Source organism: Pongo abelii, chromosome 13 (assembly GCF_028885655.2).
Source record: "Pongo abelii isolate AG06213 chromosome 13, NHGRI_mPonAbe1-v2.0_pri, whole genome shotgun sequence".
NCBI lineage: Eukaryota > Metazoa > Chordata > Mammalia > Primates > Hominidae > Pongo > Pongo abelii.
The window spans coordinates 111,966,684-111,981,917 of record NC_071998.2 but is presented as its reverse complement, the minus strand read 5'-3'; the positions used below and the strand labels follow the sequence as shown (position 1 = coordinate 111,981,917).

The 15,234-nt window shown below is 46.0% G+C and overlaps 1 pseudogene; it reads right to left on the bottom strand.

Moving 5' to 3' along the window:
• Positions 1 to 12,064: 12,064 nt before the first annotated feature.
• Positions 12,065 to 14,611, bottom strand: LOC100431791 (adenosylhomocysteinase-like; annotated as a pseudogene).
• Positions 14,612 to 15,234: the final 623 nt, after the last annotated feature.

Here is a 15,234-nt window from a genome sequence, read left to right as displayed (position 1 = left end):
AAGAGGTGATAAGGGGGCAGGTCTTGCCTCCTTGAGGACTTGCAGATGTTTCCTGAGGCCCTGAGAGCATTTCTGCTTCTGAGCTGCCTTGGCTGCCACTGCCAGTTAATGTGAGCTGCTGGGAAAGCCACCTTCATGGCTCTGCTGCGTGTGGATGCCAACCACTGACTCCAGTCAGCTCTCCTGGAAACTGCCCTGAAATATTAAGGCTAGTAGAGGCCCACCAAGGATGGAGGCTGTATCACCAGCTTGCTGGATTCTCCCTGAAGCCCAGCAGGATTTTCATTGCAGAAACTAAGCTTGTTAAGACCTCAAACTTGGCAGTCAGCTCTAGCTTTGAAAATCTCCTCTACCACTTACTAAATCTGTGGTCTCTGGGCAAGTTTCTCAACCTTTCTTAGCCTCAGTTCCTTCATCCATAACAGGAAGTAATTGCCTCCTTTTCTGGGTTATTGATAAAAAGAGATAATGCACATAAAACCCTTCCCATTGAGCCCAGCACAGTGCCTGCATACAACAAGCCCACCACAAGTGATGATAATAATGATGATCGTTGTTATGCCACTATCCATGGCAAATTTTTTCTTGTTTGCAGCTAAGAATCCTGATATGGCTAATATTATTAGTTGGGGGAGCAGAATAGTTTCTTTGGAAGGACAAGTCATTTGGACCAGATGAGTAGTTTTCCCTAGTCCAGGACCAGTCCTGCCTGAGAAAGTGATCTCCCACCTTTGGGTATAAACATATGCTGTTCTAGATCCCAATTCCTGGAGTAATCCTGGGAAGGCAGAGCCCTGGTCAAAACAAGACCCGTACTTTCCTGAATGCCGGGAAGCAATTACTTCTGTATCCCAACCACCTAACTCTAGACAGAGCAATTAGCAATTATTAAAATAATTTATTATTTTTTGAAGAAAGTGAATAATAATTTTATAGTGAACAATATTTAAAAGTTAGAAATTATTTTCTTAGGGATTATGATACTTACATTACTTAAGCACACAAATACCCACAAAAAAGAACATGGGCTTTATTTAAATTTTACATAACTATTTCTTGAACTCTTCCAGTTTTCATCAACAGGGCTCCAGGGAGAAACTGATTGATTTGTGCAGTTTGGGTTTCCAATATTTTCCCTGGACATTCTTTCATATATACTTTTCTATATTTTGATGATTTTCATTTTGTCATTTTAAAGCTTATCATAGTATTCTTTCAAATGGGGGCCAAAGTTTGCTCATCCACCTGTCATTTGGGACCTGGGTAGGCCCCACTTTATGTAATCATGCATAATACTAGCAACCTTTATTTAAAAAAAGATTTATTTATTTACTTATTTTTTGAGACAGTCTCACTCTGTTGCCCAGTCTGGAGTGCAGTGGCATCATCTTGGCTCACTACAACCTCTGCCTCCTGGGTTCAAGCAATTCTCCTGCCTCAGCCTTCCGAGTAGGTGGGATTACAGGCGTCCGCCACCACACGTGGCTAAATTTTGTATTTTTAGTAGAGACAGGGTTTTGCAATGTTGGCCAGGCTGGTCTCAAACTCCTGACTTCAGGTGATCCACCCGCCTCAGCCTCCCAAAGTGCAGAGATTACAGGTGTGAGCTACCCCTCCTGGCCTAAAACAAGATTTAAAAACAATTTTGGAAATACTTCCTTAGGACGAATCACTTAGATGTGGACTCGGGAGCCAAAGAATAGGAATAGATTTCTCTGCTTTTGTTAGTAAAGGTTGGATTATCCTGAAGATAGAGAAAACCATCTCACAGAGATCCTCCATGCACTCACTTCTGGTCTGAAATAGGAAAGAAATACAGAAGCAATGCCAATGAGATGACAAGGCACTCTTTGCAGAGCCAGGCAGCATTTGCTGGAAGGGGCTGGACTTTTCTTTTCCATGGGAACGTTCTCAGCTGATATCTCAGTCCTCTGGCTGTCAGTTTATTCAGGGCTACTCCACCCCCGCCTCAACTGCCTTTGCAGGAATTGCACAGTGGTAGTTGACACAGAGCTGGATGCACTCTAGAACCTCCCATGAATTCCGGAGAGTCAAATGCCTGTGGTGGGCAGGAATAAATGTTCTACCTGAACAAGGTGACGTGGCCTGGGAGAGGGAGAACCACACCGACCAGGCAGGGCCCCGCCATTAACCTGCTGATGCAACAGGTACCCCCTCCCTGCCTGGATAGCAGATTTCTTAATTTACACAACTGTAGATGCATTTATTTGGCTTAGGACTTTGATTCCTTTTTTTTTAATATACAGTCTCACTCTGTCACCCAGGCTGGAGTGCAGTGGCGCCATCTTGGCTCACTGCAACCTCTGCCTCCTGGGTTCAAGCAATTCTAGTGCCTCAGCTTCCCGAGTACCTGGGACTACAGGTGCACACCACCATGCCCAGCTAATTTTTGTATTTTTAGTAGAGAAAGGGTTTTACCATATTGGCTAGGCTGGTCTTGACCTCCTGACCTCAAGTGATCTACTGGCCTTGACCTCCCAAAGTGTTGCGATTACAGGCATGAGCCACTGCACCCGGCCAGGACTTTGACTCTTGATAAAATACAGGACTCCTGGGAGAGGGTACGGTGCCATTTATATCCCAGAGTGAACTATTTTACCAAAGCTGACTCTGAGAACAGGCCTGGTTGGGGAAGGAGGTGAAGAGACCCCATGAAGATCCTGAAAGCAAGGCTGGGCGTGGTGGCTCACGCCTGTAATCCCAGCACTTTGGGTGGCCAAGGCCGGCAGATCACTTGAGGTCAGGAGTTCAAGACCAGCCTGGCCAACATGGTGAAACCCCATCTCTACTAAAAATACAAAAATTAGCCAGGTGTGGTGGCACAAGACTGTAGTCCCAGCTACTCAAGAGGCTGAGGCAGGAGGATCACTTGAACCCGGGAGGCGAAGGCTGCAGTGAGCCGAGATCACGCCACTGCGTACTCCAGCCTGGGACACAGCGAGAGTTTTTATTAGAAAAGGAAAGAAAAGAAAGAGAGAGAGAGAGAGAGAAAAGAAAAGAAAAGATCAGTTCCTGAAAGCAAGAAAAGGAGCCCGGTGAAGTGAGGCGAAGCTCATGGTCTAGCCTTCTATAGTTCACAAAAACTCTTAAAATGTAGGCTTCCTTCTCTAGTTGCCTCTGCCCCAGGGGGCTCCTTGAGAAGAACAATGTGCTCTGGGGGAGCAGCAGACAAGCCCCCCTGAGGTCGTTTGGCCTAGAAACAAACCTGGGATGGGTGTTTCCTGTTGGATTGGAGAACTGACTGAGCTGCAGTTGTAGTGGAGTTGCCCCAGTGGGCACCTGGCCTTCACAGGTAGCACCATGATGATGCTGTGATTTCTGCCTTGCTGTTGCTTTGGTTCTCTGGAAGCGGAATCATCACCGTGATTTAACCTTTAGCCCAGCTCAGTGCACTAGACTGTGGCTCAGATCAAAACTTCCTTTCAGATTTTCTCTCTCTCATTTGCTATATTCTACCCATTCCCACTTTTTTCTCCTCGAACACATACGAAGCTTGTGTCTGTCTATGAGACTTTGCATTTACCCTTCTCTCTCCCTGGTCTTCCCAAGCCTGCCTCCTCGTTCTCATTCAGGCCTCAGCTCAATGTGTCCTTCTTCTAGAGGGCTTCCTTGACCACGCTCGTGAAAGTGACATGCCACCCCGGAGTCATTTTGTATCCCATTATTAGTCTGTGTTTTCTTCTTAGCACTGTCATTTTCTGAAATTATCTGATTTATTTAGGTACCCATATACTCTCTGGCTCCCTAACCAGAACATAAACTCCATGAGAACAGCGACAGAGCCTTTCTGTTCTCTGCTAAGAGCTGAGAATAGTGCTGGCACATACAGGGGATCCATCCAAGGATCACAGGCAGAGCCGTCCTTGCTTTTCCTCATTCGGCTTTAGAGTTTTTCTCCTAAGTGGTATACAGATGTTGGCTTGGCAGGGAACAGAGCCAGGCAGCCAACCCTGCATGCAGACCAGGGTTCCCGCCTAACTTAGCAGCTTCACAAGGGGTGTGGCCTGGGCTCCAGGGATCTGAGCTGGACCCAGTAGACAGAAGTTCACAGAGATGGGCTTTAGTGTAATAGCAAAAGGACTTGAGAACAGAGCTGACAGGAGACAGAATGGGAACGCTGCTGCTTAACTGCATCAGCTCCATGCCCATCCATCCCCACCGTGGTCCACTCGCCACCCTCTGCTTCTGTGCAGCCTGCCCACACCTGCAAGCTCACTGAGCTCATTGGTCACTGGAACTGCTTCCCAGCACAGAGGGTGGGGATTCAGCATCACTGGGGGAACTAAATTGGATGGTCTCTGTGGGCCATTTCATCTCCTATTTCAGGGGCTTGGCTGAGAGCAGTTTATTTCTAATCCTGAGGACTGCAGGGCCTCCAGGGAAGAGAGGGTGACAGACTGGGTTAAGCTGTTAATGGTGCTCTGGGGTTACAGCTCAATGACCCACAGTGCCAGTGCACTGATTAGTGACCACATCCGCCCACCTGCTGTTTGCTTAGCAGGGAGAGCTGCTCATCTGAATCAGGAATGCAGCACCAAGAAGAAATATGCGTTCCAGGCCTGGTTCTGCTGCCAAGTTATCATGTGAGCTTGAATAAGTCCTTTCCTGCTCTGAGCCTTGGTGTGTCTTTCTGGAAGAATGTTTGGATTAGACTTAGATGCTTTTTTGGTTTTTTTTAGATGGAATTTCGCTCTTGTTGCCCAGGCCGGAGTGCAATGGCATGATCTCCGCCTCCTGGGTTCAAGCGATTCTCCTGCCTCAGCCTTCCAAGTAGCTGGGATTACAGGCATGTGCCACCACGCCCAGCTATTTTTGTATTTTTAGTAGAGATGGGGTTTCTCCATGTTGGTCAGGCTGGTCTCGAACTCCTGACCTCAGGTGATCTGCCCGCCTTGGCCTCCCAATGTGCTGGGATTACAGGCGTGAGCCACCGCGCATGGCCTGACCTAGGTGCTTTTTAAGGCCATCTCTTCTAACTCTAACATTCTAGGATTCTACTGGTGAACTTCACACATGAAAAAAATTCCATCCATGGCAAGAGCTCATGCCCAGGCTCCAGTTCTTTAGCAGATCCTCTTTCTTGGCTGATAGTCTGGAATGGAACCAAGACCCCTGACCTCTGTCACTGGCAGCTCAAGTCTTCTCGGAGAGTCTGTGTTTATTCACAGCTCTGGCTGGGCAGCTGAAAAAAGTATGTGATCTGTCAGTGGACAGATCCTGAGCTGTCCATCATGAGGGAGATGAGCTAAGTCTAGAAGCCACCTGGAGGCTGTCCCACCAGCACCCCCAACAGGTCTACTCATCCAAAGGGCAGGAAAGGGACTTTGTGCCTCTGCCTTTGATGGTGTAAGGACTCCTTGGGCAACATTTATGTCAAGAACTCCCTGTATTTGGCAGCCTTAGGGAAGCCTCCCTGTGGTCCTAAACCTGGAGTAGGAAGGGAGTGTAATGACAAGAAGCCTTTTCATGAGGCCCATGACTATTTCATGATGTGATAGTTTCACTGAGCTTTCCTGAAACTCGACTCATCTTTGGCACAGCCACGTAGGAAGATCAGGGAAGCCTGACACTGCATTCTGGGGCCATTCTTTGTCCTGAGCCAGCAATTTTTTTTTTCATTCTGTAGGGTTCTTATAGGAATGAAAGATTCAGAAAGCCCAATAGTTGAGTAAACATTTCTCAAGCATCTTCTCTGAGCTAACCCCAACTTGGGAACCGGAGATTAAAAATGAATTTATTAACTTTTTAATGTTCTGTGCAACATATATACCTACACAGACACAGGGCGTAGATTCTCTATTCATAGATGAATAGGCTTTTCACAAAGCATAAATCTTTTAGATCACTGCTAAATGGACTGATACACTGGCTTTAAGGGAATATACTTCTCATGTTTGAAAAAAATATTTTTTTAAAAAAATCAGACATAGTCCCTGCTTTCAAGCAGTTTGGGTAAAATCCTTTCATCCCTTTGAGCTTCAGTTCTGCAAAATGGGACTGATGATCCCGTCAAGGGCTGCCAGATTTAATGGATCAAATCACAAGATGCCTAGTTAAATTTGAATTTTAAATTTAACTGGGCATCTTGCATTTTATCTGGTAATCCTAGCCCTGCCCAAACTAGGACTTTTATAAGGTACAGAAGGAATAATATATGAATTAATAATGTACAACAGTGCTTTACAGTTTACGGAGTTCTGTGTCAGCGAGAAGGGTTTGGATTGAATGACTTTGATGTTAGGGGATCTCTTGCAGGCCTATGATTCTATTCTCATGATGAAGATCCTGAGACATGAGGAGAAAGACTCAATACTGCATCCCTCGAGAACACTTTTAATTCCAGGACAGTGAATACAAAACCCTCAATGGCAAAAGATGGAGCCTGGAGCAGCACATGTGAGAAAGCCCTGGGGTTTTTGGCTCACAGAAAAATCAAAACAGGACCCCTTAGGATGTAAACTGCATCTGCATCTTCTGGCCACATCCTCGAAAGGATGGTGTCCAGAATGCTGTCATTACTCAGACTCCCACTGTAGCATTAAAAGGGACAGGAATGGGCCTGGTTCAAGGAGCTTGAAACCAGTGAGTGTCCTGGCAGGGACAGGAGTGACGAGAAGCGTTTGAACTGGAGATCTGTGGACTCAGGGGACATAAGCCATAGGCTTCCCATCCAGCATGGGTCCTGTTTTCTGGAAGGTGCCACTCCCATCCGAGGTTGCCAGCAAGACTTTGTTTTGGTAAAGGGCCCCAAGCTGACATTCCTTTTCGGTCACTGTCCAGCTCAGAGAAGTGGAACACCAACAGTAGCAGCGATTGTTCAAAATGTGAAGGCTGAAAAAGGCCTTAGAATCCCCAATCTTGGCCAAGTGCGGTGGCTCACACCTGTAATCACAGCACTTTGAGAGGCCAAGGCAGTCAGATCACCTGAGGTCAGGAGTTCAAGACCAGCCTGGCCAACATGGCAAAACCCCATCTCTACTAAAAACAATACAAAAATTAGCTGGTCATGGTGGCATGTGCCTGTAGTCTCAGCTACTCAGGAGGCTGAGGCAGGAGATTTGCTTGAACCCGGGAGGCAGAGGTTACAGTGGGCAGAGATGGAACCACTGTACTCCAGCCTGGGTGAGAGAGTGAGACTCTGTCTGGAAAAAATAAAATCCTCACTCTTTCCTCCTTCTATCTTAGCAATGGGGAAACTAAAGACAGGCTGGGGAGGTAACCCACCCAAGACCACATAATAAGTTAGGTGCAGAGCTGGGACCGGAGCCCACATCTGCTGATTCCCAACTCAGGGTCAGATTCACATCAGCCCATCCTTTCCAGAGATTCCCTCTGTCTGGGCAGGCCCTCCAAGCAGCCACTTTTTTCCAAGGCCAATAATCCAGAGATACTGCTGAGAAGCCTTCATTTCTCACAGGGAGGAAAGGCAGTTATTTATTATAATAGTAGTGATGATAATCTGCTTGGGGACAGTACTTTATAGTTTGCAAAATACTTTCATGTCATTTATCTGACCTTCCATCAGTTCCTACCTTCCTGCACCCTATACCTCCTGCACTTGTTGTCAGCCCCTAAATGTGCAGTGACGTCCCACAGTGAGGCAGTTTCTTGCGGTGTTTGGAGCATAGTTTCCATCGCCAAAATGCATGCGATTAAAGCCTGGCTCTGTCACTATGAGTTGTGTGATCTGAGGCAAGTCGTGTAACTGAGGTTAACTGTGCCTCTGCTTCCTCATCTGTAAAGTGGGGATGATAGTAATAGGATCTACTTTATAGGATTCTTATGTGAGGATTAAATGATTCATTTATGCTTACAACAATACCTAGCACATTGTTAGGCCTTAACAAATATCAGCTGCTACTACTACTACTATGATTGTTATTATTTCAGAGCTCTGTTCTATAACCCCAAAGCCCTTCTGCTATTCCTGTTGCTTCTTCAAGGCTTAGCTCAAACTCCCCTCCCCTAGGAAAACTTTCCTTTTGATTCTTTCCCCTCAGCAGAGTTCAATGTTCTCTATTTACTGCACTTACTTAAATGCATTATATTTGCCTATTTTCTGGTCCATTTCCCTGACAAAGCTGTGATCTTCATCTCCATCTTTATCCCCAACACCATGCCTAGATACAGGCAGATGTATGTGCTTAATTGATGTTTGTTGAATGAATGAGTGAGTAAGTGATCCTGTGGATTCCAAAATCTAGGAGTAATTTTTTATTTCTGTCTTTCCTTCACCCCACACCCAATCCAACAGCAAGTCTTGACAATTCCACTTCTAAAACAGATTCTGAATCTGCCTCTAAGCCAGTCCAGGCCACCATCTTCTCACGCCTGTACAACTCAGCCTTCTGGCTGCTGTCTGTGCTTCTGTCCCGGCTGCTCTATAACCTGCCCTCATCTCCCTGCTTAAAACACTCCCTGACTTCTCTTTGCTCCTAGAATGAAGCCCAGTCTTCTTCCTTGGCTACAGAGTCCTGCACTCTAGCTTGTACCACTCTCTCCTTCACTTAATATGCTTCACCGATTCTGGTTTCCTTTCTGTTCCTTTCCAACTTCAAAGTCTTGCACTTGCTGCTCCTTCCAGTTTTGGTAGAGTTGTCTCCTTTTGCTTTCAGGTTGAATGTCACATCTCAGCAAGGCTTTCCTTCATCACTCTAAGGGGATATTATTCGGTGTCACAGCACCATTTTTATCTCCCTTGTAGCACTTGCTTAATCTGTAAAGATCTTGATTATTTACCCATTTATTTGTTAATTGATGATCTTACTATATTGTATGCACCTTTTTTGTTGTCTTGTTCACTAGGGTACCTCTATATCAGTGTTTAATACATTTCTGCTGAATGAATGAATCAATGAATGTATGAATCCTCCTAGCAACACAATAGGTAGACAAGGTATTGTATGCTTATTTTACAGGTGACAAAACTGAAGCTTAAAAAGGGTGATTCTTGCTCTAAGTAACATAGGCTGGAAGTAGAGCATCCAGGCCTGCTAGATCATGGACTTTTCCCATTAGACCATTTTGCCTTGACAGGAGATAGACGGAGGGCTGGGAACCCATCTTGGCTGATTCATAGACAGTTCCCCAACATGTGACCGGATGGCAGAGATAACCAGTTCCTGCCTCTTAAAGAGGTCATGCTGCCAGTATGTGACAGTTCCAAATTCCAGACTGCATCTGAGGCATTGCACACACCCAATAAACACTCCATAATCATAAGAAAAGTTCAGTGGCTGTTTGAGAAAGGAAATCAGACCCATGGGCCTGAGAGGAGGACTGATCTACTAGGACCCTCTGCAGAGGCTGTTCTAATTTGGGCCTGATGAAATGGAAAAGATGTTTCTAATTCCTTTACACAAATGTGACCTAATTTGGAAGATTTTGTAATTCCTAAGGTCCCAACTGCTGCCTGAGAGCAGATCCTGATTATTGTTATCATTTTGTTATTATTATTATTATTATCATTATTTGAGACGGAGTCTCGCTCTGTCATCCAGGCTGGAGTGCAATGGCATGATCTCGGCTCACTGCAACCTCCGCCTCCCGGGTTCAAGTGATTCTTCTGCCCCAGCCTCCCGAGTAGCTGGGATTACAGGCATCTGCCATCATGCCTGGCTAATTTTTGTAGAGATGGGGTTTCACCATGTTGGCCAGGCTGGTCTTGAACTCCTGACCTCAGGTGATCCGCCCGCCTCGGTATTGTCATTATTTAAAATCTTGCCATGGCCATTGATAAGAAGCTGGCAGCGGGGTGCCATTTCTGTGATTCTAGGAGGGAAATTCCTGGAGAGGGAGCCTGGGGACATAAAGAGATCCTTGGACCAGAGTCAGAAGGTGGGAAGGTCCATCGGTGTCCAGCCGGTAGCCTCTAGGCCTCTCACTGGCCCTTAGCTGCCTCCTTTGTACTGACTGATTTGGGTCTGATGGTGGCCTGGGAGTCAGAGGGTTTGAATATGACCCTGGCTCTTGACAGTGTGGAATCTTATCAAGATGCTTTACTTCTGTTGTTCTTGGTTAATTATCTGTACAAGGACATGTTTGAAGGGACTGATGCCAAGTCCCCTTCCGGCTGTGATAGTTGCCATTTTTATGGTCTTTTCAGGGAAACAGTCGCTCTTCTAGAAGTGGATTTGCTTATTATCCAGCCCCCAGAAGCCAGCAAGAAATCAACACGGCTACCTCAAATAGTTCAACAAAGGGCATCATAGTCCTAAAGGCCTAAGGATTTCTCAGAAGGAGTCAAGTACTCATTCCTGCCAAGTACTCTCTCGGTCCTAGAAGCTACCCTCTGACAGGCACACACTCCAGCAAAGGAGGCTCTTCAAAAGGGCTGAGGCTGTGGAAGTCAGAGAGTATGACTCTTCTGAAAATCTAGAAGTTCTGGGCATTGAACCCAAGGACATTGTATCCTCCTGACGTTGACCGACTATGTGAGAAGGCAAGGTATAGGAAAATCAGACATGTACCACGGTCTTTTGAGTGTTCATTATGGGGCAGACTTTGGCTCAATGCTTTATATTCATTTGACTTTGAGGCCTATGAGATAAATATTATGATCCCCATTTTACAGAGGAGGAAATTGAGACACAGAGCTAAAGTAACTTGTCCAACATTATACAGCTAGAAAGACCAGATATGAACCTGGCATTCTTTCCTGCTAAACTACTGGCTCTTCTAATAACGACAGCAATAAAAAATACTCAAAGTTGAGGAACTATAGTAGACAGTTGTGGAAATCTGGACCTGAGGTCTAAACAAATGACTACAAATTGTATGCTTTCATTTGTTAGCGTGGTGATCTTGGACAAGTCATTTGACTACTTTGAGTGACAACATACTGGCTTGTAAAGTGGGGGCAATCACTCTTTCTACTTCACAGATAAGGCTAAAAAGATTAAAAGGGGAATCACAGTGGTTCAAGCCTGAAATCCCAACACTTTGGGAGGCTGAGGGGAAGATTGGTTGAGACCGGGAGTTCAAGACCAGCCTGGGCAACATAGCAAGACCCCACCTCTACAAAAAATTTTTAAAAGGTAATGTGCACCTGTAGTCCCAGCTACTCGGGAGGCTGAGGCAGGAGGATCACTTAAGCCTAGGAGTTTGAGGTTGCAGTGAGCTATGATTATGTCACTGCATTCTAGCTTGGGCAACAGAGCAAGTCCCTGTTTTTGTTTTGTTTTGTTTTTGCTTTTTAATTAAAAGGCACAATGTATGTGAAGTGTTTAGAATTGATTCCTGACACATAATAAGTATTCAGTAAATGTTAAGTCTCCATCATTGTTGTTATTGTTGTTGTTACTATCAACATCTTTCCTTCAGAACTGTTGCCAAGTTCAAATGAGATGATGGCTGGGAAAGCTCTGTGCTGTGCACCTGTCAGTAACCCCCTTTATTACAATGATAGCAACCTAAGGGATAGAGTTATTTGTGAAGGTCCAACCCTATTCCTCCCCCAAATGGTTCAAATTCTTTGTATTGCAGCCAACACTGATGACGAGCGAAGGTTTGACTTGGTGCCCACTGTGAATGACGTCCTTCAATAGATCTCCAAGAACTGCAGCAAATGCTTTTCTGGGCTTATTTTAGCATCAGAGGGCCTTTGAAGCAGAATTTCAACATTTAGCCTCATTGTTTGGGGATGGTGCCTTGCATTTAATGTGGGTTTACAACTTGAGCCTTTCTTCCTGTCATCATCTTGAGATACCATGAAGGCAGGTCAGGGATATGGTTGGCAGAGACATATCTTCAGATTCAAATGAATTCTATTGTTGATTGTTATTGATTTTGAGAGTAATAAGTGCTCACTATAAAAAAAAATTGGAAAATGCAGAAAACTATGAAGGAGAAAAAAGTTAAATATCCATAATACAGTCACTCAGAAAAAAAGAATGTTAACATTTTGGTGTATTTCATTTTGGTATTTTATTCTCTGCACATATTATCATTTACACAATTTGGGAATCATGGCATAAATAGTTATATTAACGAATTAACGATTTTTTCCACAATTTTATAAGAATTTCTTTCATAAGTTTTTTTTTTTTTTTTTTTTTTTTGAGACAGGGTCTCACTCTGTCGCCCAGGCTAGAATGCAGTGGCACCGTCTCCACTCACTGCAACCTCCACCTCCGGGGTTTAAGTGATCCTCCCACCTCAGCCTCTAGAGTGGCTCAAACTACAGGTGCAACCACGATGCCAGGCGAATTTTTCTGTATTTTTGATAGAGATGGGGTTTCGCCATTTTGCCCAGGCTGGTCTCGAACTCCTGAGCTCAAGCAATCTGCCCCCCTAGGCCTTCCAAAGTGTAGGGATTACAGGCATGAGCCACTGTGCCTGAGTATCACCTTTTTTTTTTTTTTTTTTCGGGCACCAAGATTTTTATTTACCCACCTTCCTGCTTTCTTTTAACATTATAAACCATATTATTCTCTTTTTGAACCAGCGTTGTGATAGGAACCATCTTGTTACAAAGTAGTAGCAGATCTATGCTTGCTTTTATGTTTTTATAGCCCTCTGGCTGTCACTTCTCTGTCCTTTCTCAGTTATCCCTTTACAGTCTATTCTGACCCCTGTAAAACTGGGACTAAAAGTACCAACCTCATTATTATGAGGTTTAAGAGAAGGCCCAGCCCTAAGCCAGGCTCTCAGGAAAATTCAAACAACGGTTCCTCTTTGCCTTTCAATATAGCTCCTTCTCATCTGTCATGGGCTGAGGAACCACTGAACCTGTAAACCATGAGTATAAGCCCACAGACCAGGAACACGGTATAAGTCCACAGACCAGGAACCTTACCTGAATGGTAAGGTACATGGGCTTTGTAACTCCACTACCAACTTCCAAACTAAGGAAGGACTGACTTAATGAGCAGTTCCAAGACCACTCAACTCATGGTTCCCTGTGGATGCCTCCCTTGTACCTCCGTCATGACCAGGGCTCGAGGAGGGGCCTCTCAATTCCCCCTGCCACACTTGATATAGTGTGAGGGATGCAGCAGAGGCCAAAAACTGAGTGACCAGCCCCATCGATGGGGAACACTGACAAACCAATCGCAAAGTTGGTGCCATTTGCTCTTAGGGAGGAGAGGCGGGGCCTGAGCAAGGACAGCAACTGGAAAGTGAAGGGCAGGCCTGACCCTCAGCAGCAGTAGTGATCTGGCTTGAAGGGGCCATCATGGGACGTACTCAGCTACTGGGCTTGCTTCTCAGTTAGCTTGGTCAATTTCACATTCAGCTTGGCCAGGGGGCGCCTCAGCCACTGCCTCATCCAGCTTCTTGGGCAGGAAGTGAACCCCAATGGGGTACTTGTCTGGGTAGGTCCACAGCGCAATCTGCACCATCACCTGGTTGATGAAGGAGTTACTCCCCACAAAGCTGGGGCGGCCCATAGCACAACCCAGGTTGACCAGCCAACCCTCAGCCAGCACGATGATGTGGCACCCATTCTTCAGCCAGTACCAGTCCACCTGGGGCTTGATGTTTACCTTCTCCACAGCATTCCTGTTGAGCCATCCGACATCGATCTCCACATCAAAATGTCCAGTGTTACACAAGATGGCATCATCCTTCATCTGCTCAAAGTGCCGGCCAAGGATGATATCGACACAGGTTGTGGTGGTGACAAATGTTGCCCTCCTGACAGGCCTCGTCCATGGTGGTCACCTCATAGCCTTCCATGGCAGCCTGCAGTGCACTGATGGGGTCAATCTCAGTGATGATTACGCAGGCTCCAAAACCCTGCAAGGCCTGGGCACAGCCCTTGCACACATCACCATAGCCTGCTACCACTGCTACCTTGCTGGCAATCATCACGTCTTGGTCCACTTGATGCCATCTGTAAGGGACTCCCGGCAGCCATAGAGGTTGTCAAATTTTGCTTTTGGTGATGGAGTCATTGACATTGATGGCAGGCACCTTCAGGATTCCATTGGCCATCACCTTATATAGGTTGTGGACCCCGGTTTTGGTCTCCTCAGAGATGCCTCAGATGCCCGACATGAGCTGTGGGTACGTACATGGTGTGGACGAGGTTGGGAAGGTCACCTCCATCATCCAGAATCATGTTGAGGGGCCCGTCCTTGAAGTACAGTGTCTGTTCAATGCACCATGGGTACCCCTCGTTCATTTTGCCCTTCCAGGTGAACACTGGCATGCCAGCCTCGGCAAAGACAGCCACTGCATGTTCCTGGATGGAGAAGATGTTGCAGCTAGACCACTGCTCCTGAACACCCAGGGAAAAAAAGGTCTCAATGAGGATGGCCATCTCCACAGTCATTTGCAGGCAGCCAGCAATGCAGGCACCCTTCAGTGGCCTGGAGGCCGAGTAAAGCTCCTGCATGCCCATCAGGCCTGGCATCTCATTCTCCACAATGTCTAGGGCCTTGTGTCCCCAGGTGGCCAGGCCAATGTCAGCAACTTTGTAGGGCAGTTTGTCAGACATGCTGGCGGCACCTTTGATGGACAAGGGCAAAGGGGGCTGGGCCATAGTCTGGGGACAGGCACTGGGTGGGCAGTGTTGGGCAGGCAGCGCTGGGCAGGTGAGTATCACTTTTTATAGATGTATAGTATTTCTACATAGAAACATCATAGAGCACAAAGTACTCAACTAATCCTTTGTTAACTGTTTAGATTTTTCTAATTTTTATAATTATATAACACTCTGGTGAACATTTTTGTACATACATATTTACATCTGATTATTTATTTCCTTTGGATAGATTCTTTTTTTTTTCTCTTTTTGGGACAGGGTCTCGCTCTCTCCAGGGTCAGGCTGGAGTACAGTGGCATGATCATGGCTCACTGCAGCCTCAACTTCCCAAGCTCAGGTGATCTCCCACCTCAGCCTCCCAGGTAGCTGGGGCTACAGGTGCATACCACCATGCCCAGCTAACTTTTAGTAATTTTTTTTTTTTTTTTTTTTTAGTAGAGACGGGGTTTCACCATGTTGCCCAGGCTGGTCTTGAACTCCTGGGCTCAAGTGATCTGCCCACCTCAGCCTCCAAAAGTGTTGGGATCACAGGCATGATCTGCTGTGCCTGGCCTTTGGATAGATTATTAAAAGTGGAAATAATGAGCCTGGTGCAGTGGCTCACGCCTGTAATCCCAGCACTTTGGGAGCCCGAGGCAGGTGGATCACCTGAGGTCGGGAATTCGAGACCAGCCTGACCAACATGGAGAAACCCCATCTCTACTAAAAATACAAAATTAGCTGGG